Source organism: Lissotriton helveticus, chromosome 3_1 (genome assembly GCF_964261635.1).
Source record: "Lissotriton helveticus chromosome 3_1, aLisHel1.1, whole genome shotgun sequence".
Lineage (NCBI taxonomy): Eukaryota > Metazoa > Chordata > Amphibia > Caudata > Salamandridae > Lissotriton > Lissotriton helveticus.
The window spans coordinates 585,418,075-585,437,796 of NC_136061.1; the positions used below are offsets into that span (position 1 = coordinate 585,418,075).

The 19,722-nt window shown below is 46.6% G+C and overlaps 1 long non-coding RNA gene across 1 annotated transcript in view; it reads right to left on the minus strand.

Moving 5' to 3' along the window:
* Positions 1-325: 325 nt before the first annotated feature.
* The window catches only part of LOC144824673 (uncharacterized), a 35,122-nt gene continuing 15,725 nt past the window's right edge, over positions 326-19,722 (minus strand). The window contains exons 2-3 of the long non-coding RNA XR_013609051.1: positions 1,983-2,107; positions 326-1,593 (exon numbers count right to left, since the gene is read on the minus strand). This is a non-coding gene — a long non-coding RNA (uncharacterized LOC144824673). The remainder of the gene's footprint in view (positions 1,594-1,982; positions 2,108-19,722) is intronic.

The following is a 19,722-nucleotide window of genomic DNA, read 5'->3' on the forward strand; positions in this document are numbered from 1 at the left end:
GCGGGGAAGTGGGGTGGGGCGGGGAGGGGTAGGGAGGGGGTAGTAAACTTAGACAAACTACAGAACGAAGAACATAATAATTACTTTCCTCTGTTCCATTGTATGTCTGAGTTTACTACCCCCACACCCTACTCCTCTTCCGCCCCACCTCCCAGCAGCACACCCTATATGAGCCGCCACTGCCATGTTGAGCTTGAGACAATTGTCCTTCATCCAGTTGGTGACGTTCATCATACCTCTGTGGTAGTTGTGTTTGGTGGTGAAGGGGTCTTCTGACAGTGAGAGAATGAGCTGGGTGTTATCGCCATTGGAGATGATGTTGAGTCTGTACGATCTGACGGTGTTGGCCAGGACGGGTCATGTACGTGTTGAAGAGGGTAGGACTAAGGGACAATCCTTGGGGGACGCCACAGATGATCATCTTGGGTTACAAGGCAAATAGTGGGAGACAGATTATTTGGGGTCCTCTGGTGAGATATGGGGTGATCCATTAGAGGTAATCTCCCTGGATTCCGATGTGGCAGAGTCTGATTATCACGATGTGCTGGGAGATGTTGTTGAAGGCAGCTGATAAGTCCAGGAGGATGAGGCTGCTCTTTTACTGCATTCCAGGAGTGCCCTGATGTCGTCAGTGGCTGCAATCAGGGCTGTCTCTGTGCTGTGGTTGGCTTGGAATCCAGATTGAGAGTGGTCCAAGAGGTTGTGGTGTTCCACGTGTCCGATGAGTTGCGGGTTAAATGCCTTCTCAAGAACCTTTTCGGAAAAGGGTAGCAGGGCGATGGGCCGGTAGTTCTTCGGTTCTACTGGGTCAGAGGATGGTTTCTTCAGGAGGGGCCTCACTTCAGCTAGTTTCCAGTCCTCAGGGAAGGAGGCTGAAGTGATGGAGGTGTTCAGGACTTTCTTGAGCTCGTTGCCAATCGGCTTTCTCCTGATGTTGAAGATGTGGTAGAGATAGGGGTCCTGTGGGCCCTCTCGAGTGCACAGAGTTCATGATGGAGATTGTAGCTTGAGTTCTGAGAGGATCCCAGTGGGTGAGCAGGTGTTCAGGTTTATGTTTTTGGGTGTGAGCCAGTTCGAAAGCACCACAGAAACAAGTGCAATCAATTATTTTTGATAGTATGTGTCTATTTCTATCAACTGCTTCATTGTGTTTCTGTATTATTTTGCAGTATGCGTCGTTTATATGGTGCTCAATCTGTGTGTCTCTCAACATTCCCAGTCTCGTCAGGTTTGCCATATGGATTCTTGTGTGTGCATGCTTCTTTATTTTGTCAGACAAATGCTTCAAGTCTATTACTCCTTGTTTTGTCCAAGGAATGTCACCACCAAACAGCAAGCAGGGGAAGAAGAAGAGAGAATTTTTTGACGTACACCCTGTAAGCCAATCATTTTTTGTGTACCAGGTGTTCAAGAATGTACATTTTTAAGTCTTTCCTCTGTCCTGGGAAATTTGTTGTAGTTTTAGGTCAGGCCCATCAAGTCCTAATTGCTTTATATTTAGTTTCTCTTCAAGTGTCCATCTAAAGAATGACCTTGCAAGTATCTGTTCTCTTGTATTCATGCCGATGCTGGCCTTACCAATATTAAAGAAACCTGTCAATAATCAAAGTACAATGTATAAGGTTTGGTGCAATAGTATCAAATTTCAGTTTAAATACATATATCTTGTGCATTATCGCAATATATCTCCAACAGCTTCCCTTTGCCCAACATGACTGCTAAAAATACAGCCTAAGTTCCTGCTGCCATAGTGCTTGCTGAAGGCACTGTACCAGACACTGCTTGAGGGTCTTGTACAAGGCAAGGGATAGATAGTGCCTTTAACAACCATTATTGCCAAAGCACAGGGCTAAGGCTATTAGTAAATTCTATCCACTGAGGGTACAATGTTCAAAATGTGCACCCTCCCCAACCACCATGTAGAGTGACCACATACATAGCCCTAAATCCAATGTAAAAAAGTATAGCATCAGTTTCCTTACCTTTAACACTGGTGTTTGCTGGGTTATAGCTGGTGTGAAAGAGCAGCAAAGGAGGTTGGGGTCTCTTGTTCTTCGCCCAAAAATTGCCCAAAAATTAGGTAATGCTTGCCAGGCTTTACCAGGTGCTGAAAATAAAAATATAACAATTTATTTGTGAAACATTAGGATAATCAAACAAAGACTGGGGGAAAAAACATAACGCTCTAATGTTTACCTTGCAGTTTGCATGCAGCTCTTAGATGACAGTTAATAGCTCACTGTTCTATGTCAGGATTTTAACTTACAAACTGCAAGTAACAAAATGATCTCTCTGACAAAAGCAGTGACTCACTGACCTATTAACATCATGTGCATTTTGTGATCTGCATCAGGTACATGTTCTTTGCAGCAGGCACATTAACATTTGGTGCTACCTTTCCATGAGTCAAAACTTCCACTAGACAAAATTCTGATCTCTCTCTAGGAAAAACATTAACCATCAGCGTTATCACAACATTTTCATTGTTTCTGAAAATTGCTAAAGGCCAGGAATGAGTGTTTTAAAAACCATATTATACTTGCAACTTTATTCAAATTACACACTAGACAAGAGAGCAATATGCTGCCTTAATAAAAAGTACCAACATCCTGGAAAAAGCAAAGTAAAGCGTGTGAAATATAAGTAGGAAGAACATGGTTACCAATCCACCCATCAATAAGTCATTGCAGTACCCCAGGATTGGTGCACTTCCTCACCCGGGAATACAATGTTGTTCAAAAAAAGACAATAAAACAATAAGTATTGAATATGTTTGGGTGTGAATAAAATCAATCTAGCCACTTTGCGAACAGTTTGACTTGCTTTATTTCGTTTTTATTTATTTTTCATAGTTTGAACCTTTTATTCCCAAAGCACACTGTGAAAACAAAAATGTAAAAAATAAAACCAAAGTGCTTTTTTCTGTTTTTGGATCCATGGCAGATGTAATTAGGGAGTGGCTTAAAAAGTAAGCAAAAAATCAGTGCTTAGCAAAGTGTACCACCCGAGAGGTAATGTGCTGCTTCTGTCATTGCATCCAGATATATAATACAAGTAACAGTGACCTACAACAAGCCAGTAGTATTGGCTTTGTTAATGGTTGTTAGTTGCATAACAAATACGTAACAACCGTAGCTTCTAGTATTGCAGATTGAAAGTGCTTTAGTTCTAAAATTATGAAACTATGAAAGACCTACAACGAGTCTCTTCGAAGTTACATTGGCAGCGCGGTTGGTACTGCTGCACATGCACTTTAGCACTAGCTGGCTGATTCTCCCTGCGCCTAAAAAAGTCAATATATTAAATGCAAAGCAATTGAAAATATGTGAAATATATTATAATTGTGCATTTCAGATATGAAAATTTCTGCATGAGGTACACAATATTGCATCATCTGCCACCACCCTCACCCATCCATTAATAAACAGCGCCCAGTTACTTCCCAGAAAGTTTTGATGTAAATAAACCCAATGAATACATACATGGAAATCTCGCAACTTCCCACTCCATTTGTAATGGTGTTTCCGTTCTGCACCCTTGATAAGAGCAAGGTAAAGAGTAATATTTTTCTGGTGGAGAGGCTGGACAGTAAAGAAAGGGGAAAATACATTAAAAGTAGCCTGGAAATAAGCCATTTGAACTTGCTCCGCTCTATTTATTTGGAGCGGCATAATATGAGTCTGGTAGTAACGATCACGTCACAAGCTGATGACCATTAATATACTATTTTCCTTTCACCCGCGCCCCCAAGCTGAAGTGAATTTCTAGGACGCCTGAATTTGCATTGCGACGCTGTTATTATGGGGTGGCTGCCCCTGGCATCGATCACCGGGGGTGGGGGGGAGTCAAGCTGTTCGTGGCTGGCCCAGCTTGCAGCCTCTGCGCGTGTGTTTCAGTGGTGGTATTACAGTTTACATTGCCTCCCAATGGTTTTAACTAATCATTACCTCCTCGTCCTGTCTTCCTCGCCACAGTAATTACCCATGAGCCTCCGGCTCCACACAGAACTCCAAGCATAAAAAAATAGCGCTCTAGTCTCCCTCTCCCTCCTCCAAGATGGCCCCCAGTGGCTCCAGCCAATCCCATAAAGGGATACAGAAACACCAACACGACCTGTTCTTTTTTTCTGCACTACTCCGAGTGCTGTGTTCCCTGCTGGACAGGTGAGTGGGGCTGGGGTCTTGCTTGAGCAGCCCCTTTTGGCCTTTTGGTATTTCGTGTGGGGGAAGTGGTTATGTTTTTGAAACTGTTATTTATTTTTCTTTGTGTGTACTTAGTTTTTTCCCCCATTCGTTTGCCTCCGCGCTCCGTGTCCTGCTCTAGCAGACCTTGGAGGCGTTTTCTTCTATGGGCTTCGGTCGCTTTGCACCTCGCTCTATGTGGGGGCACCTGGGGGCCTGCTGAGCGGGGCCGTTGATGGTTTGCTCTGTTTTCCCGGCCACGAGTCCTGCTGTGCGGACATGGCGCGGCCGGGTGCGCTTTTACTTCAGACCTTTCTCCGCTTACCGAGTGCCGCGTATGAGTGCTCGTGTGTAGCGATGGGCGCCATTCTGTTTGCACCGGTCTGCTGTTGCTTCCACACTTTGCCCATTCATTCTTCAGTGTTGTGGGTTTTGGATACGGAATGGAAAGATGTGGACAAGGGTTTTTTTTTCCACGTTTTCTGTATAAAGGATATCCTCTGCTGGTGCGGTGACGCGCTCTTTGCGGCTGCTACCTTTTCCATTCGGGCGGCGGCCTATTCTTCTTCCACGATCCAATCCTTGCTTATGGATTTTCACTCTCTATCGGTGTTATTGTACCTGGGGGTGGATCTCTCTTCTGCTCTGGGTATGATGGAGCAGCAGGTTCGCCTGCTTTCTGATGTCTCTTTGATTCATTGGAACGCGGCTTCTGCGACTGGATCTTCGGTCGCTGCGAGACGTCGGTTGCGGCTTCGCTCCTGGCAGGCTGTTGCTGCGCAGTAAGGTCTACTGCTGCAGATCCCTTTTTTCTGGGGTTCGGCTTTTGGTTCCCCTTTCGATGGGATGGTGAAGGAAACGGCAGTGGACCGTGGACTCCTTGCTCCTGAACGGGCTGGTCGCTTCCATGCCTTGGGTTCTCCGTGGGCTTTTGCTCCTTCTAGGAGGGGTCGGGCTGGTCTGCCCTTTCGTGGAAGGGGGCGTGGCTGAGGTGTTCCTTCCTTTGGTGTATCCCGGTTCTCCGGTGCTTCTGCCTCCTCCTCTCCTGCTTCGAAGTCATGTCTGGTTCGCTCCTGGTGTGGGTCCGGTTGGGGGTCGCCTCCCTTGCTTCGTGGAATCTTAGCACGAGACTGTGTCGGGCCTGTGGGTGCTTCCGGTGATTTCGGACGGTTTGCGTCTTGGGTTTACCTGGCCTCCCCCAGGCTGTTTCAAATCCGCTCCTTGTCACAGAATCCCTCTATGTCGGATGGCGCTTTTGGAAGGCATCGATTCCCTGGTGGTCAATAATGCAGTGATTCCTGTGCCCAACGATCAGTTGGGGTTGGGCGTGTATTCCGTTCTGTTTCTGGTGTCAGAATGCATTGGGGTTCTCAGGCCTGTGATGGACTTTAAGTGGGTCTCTACTTTCATTCCTCACCAGGAGTTCAATGTGGTTTCGCTGCAGTTGATCCTTCCTCTGGTGTCTCAAGGAGATTTCCTGGCCTCGATTGCCTTGGGGGATGCTTGTCTGCATGTGCCGGTTCACCCCGACTCTCGGAAGTTTCTCCGGTTCTGCGTCCTGGTTCGTCTCTACAGGTTCTTGGTTTTACCTTTTGGACTCTCCTCTTCTACCGGGATTTTTGCTGAGGTTCTGGCTCCTCTTATTAGACATTTGCATGGGGAGGGCATTGGTGTTTTTCCTTGTCTGGACGACATTTTGATATCTGCTTCTTCTCTTTCTATGGCGGAGTTGCGCGTCCAGAGAGTGTGCCATGTCCTGGTGCATCACGGATTCCTGATGATTGTGCCGATGTCCTCCCTGGTTCCTGCGCGGGAATTGATTTTCATTAGGGCTCTGTTCGAGACTGTATTGGGGATGGTGTTCGTGCCCCCTGCTCGGATTCTGTCACTGATGTCGGCTGTGCGGTCCCTGTTGTCGGGGCCTTCTCATCCTGTGGCCCTGTGGTTGCGGTTTCGGGGGCTGATGTCTGCGTCCTTGTTGACCATTCCATGGACTCGCCTTTGCATGTGTCACTTGGTGTCCCACGTTTTGTTGCTTGGGTCTCCTGTTCCCTCGATATGGGTGTTTTGGTCCCTGTGTCCCCGGGGGTTCGGGTGGTCCTGGAGTAGTGGTTGGACGTGGGTTGTCTGTCCAGGGGCCGCCCGTTTCTGATTGTTCCCTCCCGGGTTCTCACTTCCGGTGCCTGTCTACTGGGGTGTGGTGCTACTCTGGGGGATTCAACGTCTCAAGGGGTTTGGCCTTGGTCGGTGTTGTATTGTTCTTCCAACTACAAAGGGCTGTCGGCCGTCCTGTTGGGTCTGTTGGCTTTTTCGGATCTTCTTCGGGGTCGCCATGTGCGGGTCCGGGCGGACAGTCAGCTGGTGATGTCCTACGTCACCCATCAGGGTAGCTGCAGGGTTCGTTCCCTCGGTTGCCTCGGCCTTCGGATTTGTGATTGGGCAGAGAGGAACCTGGCGTCCCTGTCTGCGTTTTGACTTCCTGGTCTGGAGTACACTGTGGCGGTTTGTATGAGCCGTGTGTTTCCGTCCATGGGGTCTTTGTCCCTGACGTCCTTGTTGTTCTGGAAGATTGCGGAGACTGTTTGGGTCTCCGATTGTGGACCACTTTGTTTCACGGGCCGCTGCCTTGATCCACTGCTTTTGCACGATTTTTCCTTGCCGGGATGCTTGGAGGGTGGACGCTCTGTCGTTCCTTTGGCCGAGGGGCCTGTTGTATGCTTTTCCTCCTGTTCCCCTGATTCCGGCGGTCTTGCAGAAGTTCGTGTGGAAGGGGGCCTTTGTCCTTCTGGTTGCTCCGGGGTGGTGCCGTCGTCCTTGGTATCCCCTATTGCTGGAATTGGCTGTATCTCCGGGCTGGACGTTACCGTTCGTGCCTTCTCCTCTGTTGGGTCCTCTTCTGCCTCTGCCTGTGTTCCGGTCCCTGGGTCTGTGGGCCTGGCTCTTGTGAGGGGATCGCTGTTGCATGCAGGTTGTTCTGTGCGGTTGCTGGCGTCATTCAGCAATCTCGGCGGCCTTCTACTCTTATGTCCTAAGCTAAGCATTGGCATAACTTTGCCTCTTGATGTGTGTCACAGGCTGTCGTTGGCTTCTTTGGACCCTGCTCCGATTCTGGATTTTTTACTTGATGGTTTCCTTTTGGGCTTGGCCATTTCCACTCTTGGGGCTCATTGGGCCGCCATTCGGGCATTTCTTGTCCTGCCTTTGGTTCTAATTTCTCCTTTGGTGGCTCGGCTTTTTATGTCGCTTTCTTTGCCACGTCCCCGTCCTATCTTCTGTTCTCCTTGGGACCTTACTCTGGTATTGCGCTCCTTGCGGTCGGCTCCTTTCGGGCCTTTGGAGTCGGTGGGCCTGAGGTTCTTGAGACTCACAGTGGTGTTTCTTGTGGCTATTGCATCTGCCAGGCGTACAGGCCCGGACTGGCCGTTGCGGGCACCGGGTAATCCCCCGGTCGGCCGCATGGGTGGGGGCCGGTTGGGTGCTCCTGGGGGCCGTTTTTGTTACAGGGCCATTTTTGCAGCATAGCTGCAAAAACGGCCCTGTAACGAAATCAGCCGAAAACCGGCCCAGGCAAAGAGCGCGGCCGCCCCCCCCCTCCCCCGACGGGAGGGGAGGGGGGCCGGCCGAGCACTTTGCCAGAGTCGGTTTTGGTTCCCAGTCCAGCCCTGCAGGCTTTTTGGTGAGCTGGGTGCCTTCCTGCGGTCTGCTCCAATTTTGGTCATTTTGTCTGATCGTGTAGTCTTGCGCCCTCATCCTACGTTTATTCCTGGGGTGGTTTCTTATTTCCACTGTTCTGCTGGGGTGGTTCTTCCGATTCTTTGTCCTGATCCTTCCTCGGCTGGGGATTGCCTTCTCCGCCTGTTGGATGTGCGTCGTGCATTGTTGGTTTATTTTTCACGCACTTCTTCCTTTTGTAAGGTTGACGATTTGTTTGTCAATTTTGGTTTGTCTCGTCAGGGCCTGTAGCCCTCCCTGTCCACTGTCAGTCGTTGGATTAGGGGGCCATACTGTTGGCTTATGGTTTTGTTTCTGTTCTTCCCCCTCTGACTGTTCGGGGTCAGTCCACCGGATCTGTATCTGTATCCTGGGCCGCTTTTCAGGGGGTGTCCATGGAGGATGTTTGCCGGGCTGCCACTTGGTCGTCCCCGCTTACTTTCAGGTCCCATTATCGCCTTCGGATTGGGGGTGGGGGTTCTGTTTCCTTGCCTCTTCTGTACTGTCGGCTGGGATTCCTTGAGGTGTATGTTTCTGTGGAATATTTGTACCTCTTGTGATTAAAATATGTTTCTCTGCATGTTTCTGTGGAGTGTTTTCCTTGCATGAAGCTGATTGCTTTGGTATCGGCTCATGGGTAATTACTGTGGTGAGGAAGACAGGACGAGGAGGTAATGCCCCGGTTACTTACCGGTAATCTTCATTACTCCGAGTCCATGTCTTCCTCGCCACAGTATAGTTTCCCTTCCCTCCCGGCCCTGTTGGTGGCTTCATATCTGCGGCTTGGTTCTTCAGGTTGTGTTGGTGTTTCTGTATCCCTTTATGGGATTGGCTGGAGCCACCGGGGGCCATCTTGGAGGAGGGAGAGGGAGACTAGAGCGCTGTTTTTTTATGCTTGGAGTTCTGTGTGGAGCCGGAGGCTCATGGGTAATTACTGTGGCGAGGAAGACATGGACTCGGAGTAATGAAGATTACCGGTAAGTAACCGGGGCATTCACTGACTTTGACTTACGTCTGGTCTATCACTGTTGATGATCAGGATCTTTTGGTGACGATTCCGAATTTAACCAAGGCAGCCTGAGAGATGACCCGAGCACGAACCACGAGCAGTAGTAGCCTGGCACTGAACACGAGGTGTGTCGTGTCATGTGTATGGCTGCGGCATGAAGCAACTCTCGCTCTCCTAATGTGCAGGCTAGTGCACATGTTCGGGCTGGTAAGAAAAATGACCAGCCCAAACCGAACATGCGCACTATTGCTGCTGCGCTTAGTGCGCTAGAACCGACATCACCACCCTTAGTGCAGCCCCACCCCCTTCAGCGTCCTGATTGCTCTGAATTCCCGTCAATATAATGCTTAGAAATTTGAGCAAAGCAGAAGCAGTTGAGTTTACTTTACTGTATTAAAAACGTGGATGAATGGGGCCATGTGCATTAGTAGGGCAACGCCCCAGTGCCACAATGGACGCACCGCCACTGATGAGGCCATGGATGGAGTTGCAGAAGCGGGGGCATGGTCCTGGTGGTCTGCAGGTGAGGGTGCTGCTGATGGTGTTTTTAGTTGGCTGGGTGGAGTTGGAAGTTGAGATGCTCCATTATCAGGATCGAGTCATCTCAGGAGGTTGTGCAGCAGATGGTGTCCTTGTAGATGATGGAAGTTCCACCTCAGTGTGTGTTGCTTTGGTCCCGGTGTGGTATCTTGTAACCTTCGGGGGTGACGATGGTGATGTTCGGTGTGGAGGTAGGGTTCAGCTAGGTCTCTGTGAGGAAGATCCTGGGAGGGGCTCCGGGAGGCAAGAGGCGGGGTCAGCGGGAAAGCGGGTGGTGGGGCAGGCTGGCTCACTGCACAGGGAAAATAAACTCACGAGATACAGTGAAATGACAATGTTCGGACTAAAATAACAAGGCACAGGAACAGTAGCAATGAAAGGCTATGAAAAGAAAAACACAAGTTACAAAAATATGAGTGCTCAGACTAAAATGACAGGCACAGAAGCAATAGCTTTGAAAGGCTGGGAAAAGGAGGTTGCGAGCTACAAAAATATCAGGGCTCAGACTAAAATAACAAGCACAGAAACAATGGCAATGAAAGGCTGGAAAAGGAAAGCCACGGGTTACAAGAATAACGGGGCTGAGACTAAAATAACAGGCACAGAAACAATAGCAATGAAAGGCTGGCAAAAGAAAGTCACGAGTTACAAAAATAACGGGGCTTAGTCTAAATAACAGGCACAGGAACAACAGAAAATGACACACAGAGAACAAACCACGGAGGATAAGCACTAAGCTTAAAGCAGTGGAGGGGCTGGGGTGGAACAAGGACCTGGTCAGTGGGGTTGCACTGCGGCCTCCATAGTAGGTCCTGGGAGGGGGAGGGGTGCCGGGAGGTGGGAAGCGGGCGGTGGGATCGGTGGGAATGTAGGCGGTGGGGTGGGCAGGCTAGCTGCATAGAGACTAAAGAAACTCACAAGGTAGAGTGAAATCATACCTTCAAAATAAATAAATAAATAAAGATCACTAAAAATCAAATATTTCCTATATGAAGGTGGAAAATTCTTCCTCTCTTCTATGTCTGCATGCCATCCCCTTGCTTCTGCACAAATTAAGCTCTGGGCATGTATGGTCATGTATTGCTTCCTTAGACTCATTGCAGCCCTATCATGTTTCCACTCCATGATTCATTTTATTCAGCATCAGCACTAGGGTGCTTGATACTTGCAGACTCTACTTCCCTCTTTGCTCTACTAATACAAAGTGGAACAGTGCTTAGGAAGGATGACATTGGCCTGGATTTATCCCTACCATGGTGCCCTCTCTGCACTCCATGACTTACCTCTTCATGGGGTTTGATTGGCATGAGACTACTCAGAGATTTTCTCTGCTCAATCTCATAACTTCTTCCAGAGTACAGAGCTACATGTGCATATTCCAGCGCTGAGGGAACTCCAAGGGTTACCTTAGTAGACCCAGGCATACATAACCTGTTTAGTAGCTCTTGACAGCCCTGGATAAAAATGTGTCTTGTTGCACACAGGCTTCAAGGACACCTTTAGGTCCCCTGTTTCTCTCTGTTCACTAGTTCTTATTTTCATAATGTGAGCAACACTTACTACAGGCCAGATGGGGAGTTCATGGGTGTACCCCTGCATCCTCATCTTCAACAAGGGTGACACGTAGTAAACGAAAAAAACAAGGCAAGAAAAGCAATATGGAAAAAAGTTAAACCTGAAAACAAAAAAGAGTGGCCCTCTTTAAAACAAAGCAACGCTTTACTGTGCGCTTCAAAGTATTTTCCAGCTACTAAAGTTGCACTCAATGACAGTAACAGTTGAGAGGTACATAAAAAGTACTCAGGCTGAAGAACTAATTAAAAAGACTGACTACAGAATGGCAGAGGATGATTGAATTATTTGTGAGTGAAGAAGTTCTCTTTTCACACTGACCCTGGAATTATACCAGGCAGTGGCTGAGCAGTGGAGTGCGGGTTGATGCATGCAGCAGGCAGGCCTCTGGGCATAAGGTAGCATCAGATGGCGTCAGTTGTGCCTGCCTCGGGTGTTTCAGGGTGAGTGGCAGGATGCATCGAGGAATGTTGATGGATGCAAAGGAGCCAGGGGAGGAGCCCCCTGTGGGAGGCAGGTGGAAGCTGTCAGAGAGGCCAGATGTGGGCGGGGCCGCGGTGAGTGGCAAACGCCTAGAGTGGAAATGCTGCTGCTGAGGTGGCAGCGGCGTGGGTGAGTTGTGAACAGCAGCACAGCACACATTCACGTTAGCCGAGGCTGCTCTCAGAGCGTGTGCCCTGGATCCCACGAGGCAGAAGCAAGCAGCTCAGGTAACATCGATTCTAATGCAATTGACCTGTAAATGAGCAGGACGTGCGTCTGACGGGCAATATTGACTTGTTTCTATGGAAACCAGAGAAGCAACGGGCATGCCACTAGGACTAACAAGAGTTCATTACCCTGCAGCCTCTAGATGCACTAACAGATATCGGCTGCCCGTGCAGTCTTGCACAAGGTAGCCGTTTGCTTCTACTCTGTATAGACCTATAATGATAAGAGCGTAGGAAGCCATGAGAATTATTGGACGTTTTATGCAAGGTTGGTTGCAAGTTACTGTGGCTCTTTCTAACCCTCGAACCCCCTTCCAGACACAACAACTCTCCCTAGTTTCAGGCCATGTGTTGCAGCATGTGATAGGTTTAAAGGCGGTGCTTGGAGTGGGGTCAGACATACAGTGCAGACTACTTTAGACATTACCAGAAAGGGTGTGTATTTGCTTCATTGATAATCATTTGGAATGTTTTTTTAATGTTCCAGCCCTCACAATCATTTGTTCGTTAAATGTGTCCATAATGTTATGAGTAAGCACCAAGGGTGGACTGTCCTATTGTCCTTAAATTGATGTGGACGTGCATGTAATGTAGGGGAATCCAACCGAGGTCTAGGAGAAGTGGCTCCATGTTAGATATTGATTACATACAATTTATTTAAATTGAACTAATTTACATAGTCAATGGTCATCTTGAAAATCTGGCTGGGACCCGGCCTTCCAGGGCCTAAATTGGGCATCACTGATGTAAGGGATTAAATAGACGTGTAATACTTTAGCTGTTTTGTAATATAAGTTTTACAACCCATACTGGATCCTCCACTCCTCTTTCCTCTGATATATATTTATGTCAACATTCCATTTTGCATCTGTTTTGTAGGCCATGCTAAGAGCCTGCCAGAGGAATATATTATGGTTAAGTTATTGTTGGAAGTTGCTTAAATGTAATGCACACAGTTGCTAGAAGCTTTTTCTACGCCGACTGCAGTTTTTCTCTATGCTGGACAATAGGCTTTATGAAGTCTGACAGGGTAGTTGTCTTTAATCAAACATTTACTCACCACTCTCAATTTTGGCTTTCTTGGCAATATCAAAGATTGTAATACTGATGTGGATCTTTGCAAAGACGTTTCCCCAGCAGTGCACTACACGCAAGGTATTTGCTACCCCGATTACTTGTAAATCCCCACGAATTTGTGGATCCGGCAGGCACACTAAAGCCTGGATCTTGTCTTCATCAGGATGCACCGACTCTGGTGGCACATGGAGTTCTACGAGTTTTGTGGCTAATACCCTAAATTGAAATTTGGTTGAAGGTATTTGAATAACTTAAAGCTCACTCGTCTCAGAGTTCTTCCTGTACGCTGATGTTTATATATTCCAGATTTCGGTTATTGCAATATTGTTCCCTATTCTATATTTTTTGCCATAGGTCTTGTCCCTGATTCGTGCACTCTGACCTCCTTAAGCCTGACAAGATCCATGATTCCTTTCCTTCAGTCTGACGAGATCACTGATTCCTGCATTACTCTCATTTTTCGTCCTTCAGTCTGACAAGATCCTTGATTCCTCCCATGTTCTTACTTCAGTTTGACATCATCCCTGTATCCTCCCAGTCTGAAAAGAAGCCTGGTTCCTCCGATCTGACTTCTGTCAGCCTGATAAGAATTGTAAGAGGAGTTTATTCTGCATGGGTGAATCATTGGTTACTCTTCGTTCCACAAATATGTATTGACCTTCCTTCAGTTTGTAGAGCCTTGGAATCGTTGTAGGTGCTATGGTAGCACATCACATTTACGTGCAAGGTTTTCAGAGCCGAAGTCTGAACCAAACATCACTGCTTAATTTGTACCACTGGTTGACAAGGAGTGCTTTGGTACTCAGACTCAATTTTGGCATCATCACGCTTTGGCCTAGAGTAAGAGAGAGATTAGGTAGAAAAGAGACACACAAGGAGGCAGATAAAGGTAAGAAAACAGTGGCAAAGGTAGAAAGTAGGAGTGGGTGAAATTTGTGGAAATTGTTTCCTCCGAATTCCACGGAATTACATAAAAAAATCCGTGAGATTCCATGGAGTTCTACGATGGGGTGGAGTGGGCATTTGGCGCTATTTGAGTAGCACAAAATGCACCCTTGCATCCAAAAAATGGATGCGAGGATGCATATTGCACTATGAAATAGTGCTGCCAGATACCAAATACATTACAGTGAATACCCCTTGGTGCCCATACATACTCTGCAGTGACTACTGCAGAGTATGTAAGGACGTGGAGCTGTATGCACTGAAGAGATAGAGAGATGTTATCAAAGTATTGATTTTGATGGAGAATTGGAAGTTCAATAATATGTTTAACCTATGTCGTGTATTGATTCTACCGAAATGTGTACTATCCTATATCAAGATACTACATGGTGTATCTTCCAATTAGGGCAGTCAAATGTAATTTACAATCCAAAATGGATTTATGAGTGATAATGGTGCTTGCCATATGTTAAGCAAAAGGACAAATTAAAAAGGAAAAGACATTGACAAAAATAATTTTGGTTTCTGTGTAGCGAAAATATTTGTTCATGCTTCAGTGATGTAAAAACACGAATAGCATAGCCAGCAGCAGAGATAGTTCTATTAAGACAAAAAGCACAAAAACTCATATAGGACATGTGGCAACAGCAGCAATATTCAGACTCACACACAGAAGAGGTTACACAGTAGGTACCAACTGTGACACTTCAATAAGTTTTGTTGCATGACAGTTCATACTTGTTAGAAATGGGGGTCTCTAGTTGGCAGAGGTAGGTACCTTTGTGCAAATAGGGATCCTTGCGTCTAGTTAGAGTAAGGAAGATATACACTTTAGATAAGCCCTGCTCGGATGTATGACATTACAACGCATGCTTTTACCACGCATGCCTTTACAACGCGGTATTTACAACGCATGCCTTTACAACGCATAGTGCTTTGGGGCGCTGGATAGTGAATTGTTTAATTTACTATTCAACTCCAGTCCCCGTGGATAGTAGGGAAGGTGTTGGATAGTAAATTAAACCTATTCCCTATCCTAGAGCGCCCCCCAGCGCAATGCGTTGTAATGGTTTGCGTTGTAAAAGTTGCGTCGTAAAGGCACTGCGTGGTAAAAGTTGCGTTGTAAAGGATGTTTCCCTCCCTGCTCACCCCCTTGGTAGCTTGGCACGAGCAGACAGGCTTATCCCAAAGGCAATGTGTAAAGTATTAGTACTAACACTCACAGTAACACAGTGATAATACCACAAATGGACACCACACCCGTTTAGAAAAATAGAGTATCTTTATCTGAACTTAACAAGTTCAAAACAACAAAAATCCAACATACACTGTCAAAAAATATGACTTGCAAAAGGTTTCAAGAACTTGTACCATAGAAATCTATGGATTTGTGACTTTTCACCAAAGTACCTGTAGATGGGTCAAATGTTCCCAAGCCAAACAGCTGCAAATTCAGAAAACAAAGAGATGTGACACTCCTGAGACCTGAGGAAGGCGATGCGACAGTTCTGCGGTCCGCAGAGAACAAGTTGCGTTGGTTCTGGTCTGTATGGAAAGTGAGGTGTCGATTCTTCGGGCTGGTTCCGGTTCGCAGGTGATGCGTCTGGAATGCATGCTGCATAGGTAGGATGTGTGGATCTTCAGGGTGCGTCGGCGATCGATGCGATGGCGTCAGGCGGCGCTGCGTCGGTCCTCTTCAGCCGCGACCCCTCAATGCGTCGATACTTGCAGTGGCAACAGGCACTGCGACAGTTTTCGCAGCGGCAAGGTGATGCGTGGAAATTCTTTTCGCGCCGTCGAGATTCGTCAAGAAAACAGCCGCAAGAAGAGCTATGTGTTGATTTTAGCAGTTCTTCACATTTTTTCTCTCTTCCAGCTCCCAAACAGCTGCAACAACCTCCAGAGGCCCAAAACTGTCACACACTTCTACGTAGGTGAGAACTCCCAACAGCAAAGTTCAGGGGAGCTGGGGGTGAAGTCTTTGTGACCCTGAGACTTCAGAACAGGAGGCCAGCAAACACAAGCCCTTGGAGATCTTATTCAAGCAGGGGACACAGCACACAGCACATTCCTTCTCCTTTCCTTGGCTGACACAGCAACTGCAGGCCAACCCCAGACACACAGCAAAGGCAGTACTTCTCCTCAGTTTCTCCAGCTCTTCTTCTTGGCAAAGGGTCCTCTTGAATTCCAGAAATGATCTAAAATTCTGGGGTTTGGGCCCCAATATTTATACTACAAAATCCTTTGTTCTCTGGTGGCAGAGAAGCCCTGTGCCCAGCCAAAACCAGTTCTGTCCTCTCTGGTGCAGCCTCCTAGTAGGAGGTGGAGACAGCATTGTGGAAGGCAGACCAGGCCCATTCAGGTGAAAGGAAATCTCCTCCCCCTACTCTAAATGCAGACCAGATATATTCAGCCCAGCCCTGACTCATCAGGCTTTCTGATTCCACTGCTCCTCCCCAGCCCCTGACAGTCCAAACCCAGACAGGCAATCGACATCTCAGCATAGGCATACTGGAAGGTTACACAAGAAAATACCTACTTTCTGAAAGTGGTATTTTCAAACATAGAATTATAAAATCACCCTTACTAAAAAATGTATCTGAACATTCGGAGCTCAGGCATACTAAACTTTATTTTCCTACCTTGTTACCAGGGGCAGTTATGTTTATAAGATGTTATTTAGAAACTCCTCATTCTGTCCTATGGGAACAGGTAGCCGTGCAACAGTGAAAAACAAAATTGGCAGTAATTCACTCTCAGGACATGTTACACACCTCAGTGCATGTCCTACCTTTCACATACACTGCACCCAGCCCAGGGGGGTACCTAGGGCCTTCCATAGGGGTTTCTGATATGTAGGAAAAGGGAAGGTTAGGGCCTGACAAGTGGGTGCACTTTCCAAGTCGACTTGGCAGTTAATAAACTGCATGTAGACACCGCGGTGGCAGACATGAGACACCATTTCAGGACTACTCCTGTGGGTGGCACAATCAGTGCTGCAGGCCCACTAGTAGCATTTGATTTACCAGCCCTGGCACACTTAGTGCCCTTTACTAGTAAATCAAATATGCCAATCAGGGAGAACCAATTACATTCATAATTTACACAGGGAGCACTTGCTCTTTGACACTGATCAGCAGTGCAAAGTGCCCAAAGCATCTAAACCAGCAAAAACGAAATCCAGCACAGCATCAAAAACACAGGAGGTAGAGGCAAAAAGTCAGGGAAAACCATGCCAAGGATGCCAGGTCTACCAATACTGTAGGAACTAATACAATGATTTATTTTAGTGGGTCCGTTATTGTGGTTGATGCAGTGATGAGCATGACATAAAACCAATAATCTTAGTTTTAACCAAAATTACAGGTGTGTCACATTAAGTTTCCAGAGGACAAGCATAATTCATGCAAAGTGCATGCATTGTTTTATTAAAATGAATAGCCTGTTTTTACCTTTATACGGGATAGACTATGAATACTATGAATATAACTGCTATGCTAGGCGCACTCCAGATATCTGAAAAAAAGAAATATAAAGAGATGGGCATTGGCTCCACCACTTTCAGCATGTTTATGGCAGCTCAATATTTGGTCCGCATGTGATGAGCCAATCACTAAAGGCCAACCTAAGACTGATAAGGCTGATGAAGGACAATAACATATGATGAGGTTAATTGCGAGTTGAGTCCCAATTGTTTGTCAAGTTGTAATGGGTCATCAGTAGTACCATAGCCACAAGTACAGAGAGAGAGAGAGAGAGAGTATATCTCTCTCGCTATACTCCCTCTCTCTTTCTCTTTCTACCTCTCTCTCTCTCTCTCTCTTTCTCTCTCCCTCCCGCTCACTCTCTCGCTCTTTCTCTCTCTCTCTCTCTCTCTCTCTCTCATTACTATGGAGTGGGCTGGTTTAAAACTTCACCAAGGCCTTTATTTTGAAGTGTGGCTGATTCTTTTTGACAAGTACAATTGCAGGGAGCCTTGAGAAAAACTACCTCTCCTCGGTGTGTAACTGGACTAATCTGTGCTGTTTCAGGATGGTCGCAGTAAACCCCTTGCTCAGGCTGGAATCTGGAGATTTCTTGCCCATGTGTGTATCATTATCTAGGTCATTGTTTGGTTGTGAGTAGATCTAAAAACAGGAAGTCCGGGAAATTGCCAGGTCTAGAGAGTTGGTGAGCATGTGTGTCTGGCTGCAGAAAAGGCCCAGTACAAACACTGCACTGTCAGAAGTTTGTGTGGCTGGCTGCACTCTAGTTTGATTTGTGTTGTGTTCACAATAAACCTTTAGAGATAAAGCAAGACCTAATGTATCAGCTTTGTAGTGCTGTCTTCATTCACAAGTTGCTAACCTGCTGGCCTTTCAGTATGGACAGGCAGATATTAATATTCTCGCAGCACTGTTTATCATGTACGATAAGCTTGTGCGCGGTGCTTTACAGATCTTAAACTTTTTAAATACGTTCTTTATTTGGATGGCCAGAACCCATTGGACATTTTGAACAATTAAATTAACTATTTACTGGCAGAGTTCTAGATGTTTCTTGTGTGCCTATCAGAACACATAGTGTAATCAATAATTGTAGGAGAAGAGACAAAGGCCTTCCTCCGTAGTGAAATACTTATAATAGCAGTGTTATTACATGCATAATTTCACTTCCTGGAATTAGAGATGCCAGTTGTACCTGTAATTATGGGTGCACAAATGAGGGCCAACTTTGTAATTCTGATGTGTGGAGTTTTCTTCATCAGAATTTCAAATTGTGCATTTAAGTCACACTAACATTTGTTTCTTATACTCAGATTTTCACGGAAGTCGAAAATGTCTGGGTGAACAACGCTCTGGGCCAGTTCAAGTCAGCAGGCAGACTGAAGAAAAGCAAGGGCAGAGAGGATATGCCTGATCTAAGATAGCCGCTCACCCCTGTTAACCCTACCAACAGATTTGATTTACATCTCACACAAAGCTGGTTGTGGAGGGGGGACATTTAAATGACAGTGGTGCTTTTATTCTTTTTCTGACATAAAATGGGCGGGCTACTGTTGGAAATGGCCCTTTCTGCAGGGTCACCCCCAAATGTTTTACCTTCCACCTCCTCTTTTTGCTGAATTCGTTTTTGTTGGCTTTAGCATTCTGTGCACTTTACCACTGCTAACTAGTGCTAAACTGCTAATGTGCCTATGCTCTGTACTGAAAACAGGGTAACATTTGCTTGTCCACAATTGGCATATTTCATTTACTTATAAGTCCCTAGTAAAGTGCACTGTGTGTGCCCAAGACCTGTATAGTAAATGCTACTAGTGGGCCTTGCACCCACTTTAGTAGCCCTTTAAACATAGCTCAGGTATGTCACTACAGAGCCTGTGTGTGCAGTTTAAACTGCCATTTTGACCTGGCAAGTTCACCTACTTGCCAGGCCCAAACCTTTCCGAGGATTACATATAAGTCCCCCCTAAGCCAGGCTCTAGGCAGCTTGTAGGCAGGGTGCAGTGCATTTAAAAGGTAGGACATATACTTTTGAGTTTTGCATGTCCTGGTGGTGAAAAACTGCTACATTTGTTTTTCACCACTGCAATGACTGTCCTTGAGATTGCATTACAACATCTTATAAGTGTAATTTACAATTGGGAAAAGATAGAAATTTGGAGTTTGGTGTCCTTGGATTCACAATTTAAAATCATAACCTACGGTGAAGTTGGATTTTAAATTGTAAGTCTGAAAATGCCACTTTTAGAAAGTTGCCATTTTTTTACTTTGACCATTCTGTGCCGCTGCCTGTCTTTGAATACTCGTCTAGATTGGGTGACAGCTGGACTTTGTGCATTACCTCTAGACAGTCACCCAAAGGGAGCTGGGGTATGACATTTGCATCCTGATGGCCAATTACCAGGCTGAGGGGGCCTTCCTGAGGTAGATTGGGAGGTAGGAGCTGACACTTGCACCTGAATTGGGCTGTGCCTGTTCCCACACAAAGAGCTGCA